Source organism: Anomaloglossus baeobatrachus, chromosome 4, assembly GCF_048569485.1.
Source record: "Anomaloglossus baeobatrachus isolate aAnoBae1 chromosome 4, aAnoBae1.hap1, whole genome shotgun sequence".
In the NCBI taxonomy this organism is placed as follows: domain Eukaryota; kingdom Metazoa; phylum Chordata; class Amphibia; order Anura; family Aromobatidae; genus Anomaloglossus; species Anomaloglossus baeobatrachus.
In genome coordinates, this window is record NC_134356.1 from 644,461,336 (window position 1) to 644,465,239 (window position 3,904).

Sequence of the window (3,904 nt, forward strand, 5' to 3'; positions counted from 1 at the left end):
TCCAGCCGTTTGGTTTACCGGAGACTTTGTCCCTCATTTGCTGAGTGAGTATACCCGTGCCGTCTGGCGCTGCGCCGGGCTGTCCCTGCAACCCTGCACATCACCGACCCTGCCTTCTCGTCACTTCACCGGGCCCCGGGACCACCAACCCCTACCCACGGAGGGGGAAAACAACATCCCAGCTGCTCCCTACCATCGCTACCGGGATCCCCGTCACCAGCAGCGGTGGTGCCCATCTTCACCACAACCCGTGGGTGGCGTCACGGACTAAATCCCCAAACCAAATCACCCCCCTTTTCACTCATGGGCGAGGAGAGCCGCTCGAGTCCCCGGATCCGGCCCACCGCTCGAGCCACCGAGCAGCAGCAGCAGCGCCGGACCCGAGCGTTAGCGAGCACGTCCCCTCCGCCCGCGACAACTTAGCGTCACGAACAGGATCTGAACCATCTACTTACCAGTAGAAATGCGCCTTGTGGTCTCCGCCGGTGGTGTTCGGCCGAAAAATTTGAAGCGCCGCCATCTTTGGCGCGAAGATTTCCCGCTCGAGCGTCTTCCCCGAGCAGGGAAGGCGCGAAAGCGAAGCCCCGCCCCCAACAAACGGAAGTGCTGAAGAGCACCAAGGGGGGCGGGTGAAAAGCCTGCCTGATGTAGCCGAGGCTATAAAAAGCGGGGACGCCAGGACTTTGCAAGATACATGGTTCCTGGAACCCCGAAGCTGCAGCACCATGTCAACTCCGCCTGCACAATCTGAGAGGCCCGAGTCTCCAGAAACTGCCCCCGGGACGACGGCGTGGCTGAAAACTCAAGTGATGCTGCTGTGCTGCCGTAACCGGGCCCAGGTTCGGGCCCTGCTGGATCGCTGGACCGCCGAGATTGAGGAGCTGGCTGCGGTCGTGCGGGCGCATGAAATAGAGGCAATGCTAGAGGAGCTGGTGAGTGACCCACGCCCTTATGTCCCTGAGGGACCGGCCACTGCGGCTGAAGGACTCGGTCTACCCCTGGCCCCTGCAGGGCCTGCTCCATCGTTCGCGCTAACCGCCCATGCAGCCCCGCTCGGCCCATCGTCCCTGATGGAAGTGGCGGAGTCAGCGCTGATGCCCCGCCAGGGCCCGGAGTCCCACGAGGGTGCCAGCCAGTCCGTAGCTGAAGCAGTGGACCCCGAAGAAGTGATGGCGGGCCTCCATACACCGGCGGATGACGGGTTGCCTGCCACAGAGGAATCGCAGGTCTGGACCTAGTTGGAAACCGTTACAGCGCTGTCAGGTCCCGCCGTCAGCCCCCTGGAGTCAGATGATAGCGGCTCGGGGGCTGACACCGAGCCTGTCTCGGAGGAAGAGAGAATCTTCAGCCTGTATGACATGGAGGCCACCTACATCCCTCAGAGCGGAAATAATGGATACCGGGCGGCCCTTCCTCGTCGCGCCTGCCGTGCGCTGGAAGGGATGGAGCCTGTGCTTCTTCATCTGGAGCCGGGTGAGGAGGATGGAAGTGAGCAATAAAGGCAGCGGTTCACCGTTGCATACAGTTGTCCCCGTTGGGACCCCCAGCACCGTTGTTATGTGAATGAATGAACATTGATCACACCGAAGAATCACCTGATTGCCGTCCGAGAAGAGAACCGTCCCCGTTGGGACTGGAGTTGTCCCTGTTTAAGTTGATACCACCCCATACCCACATGAGAAACTACTCATGAACATGGCCGAGAACTTGCAGGCCACCCACGAACTTGTGGGCTTGTAAATAATGTTGTGGGATGGATGCCGTTGCCGCCTCCGGAGAGGCTGATTTGGAGGATGGGCCTGGAGGAAAGAGATGGTCCAGGCCCGCCACTACCGAAACCGGTGGCAATCCTCCGGGGGTCAGGGTCCCCCATGGACGTGGGGTCCCTTGAAGTGACAGCCGGGTGCGAGTTACCATACCCATTCCCGCTCGGGCAGCCTGAACCTGGACTGGGATCAAGGGGTGCCGCCCACTTCTTAGGGGCAGCATCAGGGCTAGGTTGCTTGGGTGGGAGAGCGGAAGACATCCGTCCGTCTGTCTGGGTTTAAAAATGTTTTATGTGCAACGTTGAAGTGACCTGACAATTATGCTTATGTTGAAATGTTGATCGTTTTGCCATGTTATTTATTTTTCTACAGTTTCAAACAAAAATAAAACCGGTGAGGGACGGACAGCCCGCGGACGGTCTGCGTTTTACCAAGGGGGAATGTGGCGCCCTGGACTAGCCAGGTCGTCACAGGTAACACACACACACACACCCACCCCTGGATAGTTACATTAGCCGAACACAAAACCCTTGTTGCCTCCCTCCAGGGTCTGATGTCCACACCAGGTGGGGCGGAGCCAGGGCGGTTGGCCCCACCCACCGAGGAGTTCACAGGCCTGGAGGCGGGAAAAGTGACAGATTAGTCTTGGAGGTCAAAGTTTGAGGAGTGAACACTGGGTGTCTGGGTTCGTGGCCCAGGCACTGACAGCAAGGTTGGCAGACGGTGGTGGCCGTCTCCAGGAGTGGTGGATCAACGCGGAACCGTAGGACCGGGGTCGGGCGGTGGCCCGCCGGTACCGACCGGGGAGCGAAGTGAAGCCAGCACACATAGGCAGGGCCATCGGACCCCGACCAGGCTTGGAGCCGCCGACAACAGTCAAATCCGAATGTGACTGGAACCCTAGGGGTTTCCTAACAGCCAAAGTCCCGATTGAAGGCAACCGTCCGCACCGTTTGGATATACAGCCACCGCCAACGGCTAGAGACCCAAGGGCCAGCGCCTGCGGGCACAACGGGCTCCTCCGGCACCCATACACCGGGGAGCGGACTACCGTTGGGAAGCCACAGTAGTCAAAACAGAACACAAAGGTGCAGGGAGAGACAGCCACCATCACCTGTCCAGGGAGAGATACAGCACCCGGCTGCGGGACCCGTCCATCCAGCCGTCTGGTTTACAGGAGACTTTGTGCCTCATTTGCTGAGTGAGTACACCCGTGCCATCCGGCACCGCGCCGCGCTGTCCCTGCAACCCTGCACCTCACCGACCCTGCCTTCCCGTCACACCACCGGGCCCCGGGACCACCAACCCCTACCCACGGAGGGGGAAAACAACATCCCAGCTGCTCCCTACCATCGCTCCCGGGATCCCCGTCACCAGCAGTGGTGGTGCCCATCTTCACCACAACCCGTGGGTGGCGTCACGGACTAAATCCCCAACCAAATCACCCCCCTTTTCACTCACGGGCGAGGAGCGCCGCTCGAGTCCTCGGATCCGGCCCACCGCTTGAGCCACCAAGCAGCAGCGCCGGACCCGAGCGTTAGCGGGTGCGTCCCCTCCGCCCGTGACACCAACATAAATTTTGGGATTTTTTTTTTTCAAAATTTTAGCCTAATGTATGTTGTATCAATGGACAAGAACCAGAAGAATGGAAATAGGAATAGCCGGACATTGGTGCCCAGAAAAGTTGGGGTACTTCATAATCAGAAAAACATGGCGAGTGTTAAGAAACAGATGGGCATTCAAATTCATCAACTTGAATTGAATGCTGTGAACTACAATGCTATACACAACCCACAGGCAGGAGTAGTGAGTGATTTCTCTGGAGCAAAGTAGTGGATAACCCCTTTAAGTACAAGAATTGCTATTTATTTCATGGCAACTTTTAGAAATAGGCTGTGGTGCTGCTACTAACCAATCAGAACGCTGCTCCCATTTTTGCAGTGCACTGTAGAATATGAGAGCTGTGCTCTGATTGGTTGCTATGGGCAACAACAAAGCGAAAACTGATGCTTGGAGGGTCATAGAGTTGCAGAAGGACAGTGCACCGTGTGGAGAAGGAATGTGTCCTGAGTGGGGGAGAGTGGGGGAGGGGCCGAGTAATGGAGCGCAGACCCCACTGTGACCTGCGTGTGTGATAC

The 3,904-nt window shown here is 58.2% G+C and overlaps 1 protein-coding gene across 1 annotated transcript in view; it reads left to right on the plus strand.

The window, feature by feature from the left end:
• The first annotated feature begins 3,831 nt into the window (after positions 1-3,831).
• LPAR2 (lysophosphatidic acid receptor 2) overlaps positions 3,832-3,904 on the plus strand; it is a 95,751-nt gene continuing 95,678 nt past the window's right edge. Inside the window, exon 1 of the mRNA XM_075346473.1 lies at positions 3,832-3,904. This exon is cut by the window's right edge and continues 1,139 nt beyond it. The gene's annotated coding sequence lies outside the window, so the exon portion shown is untranslated.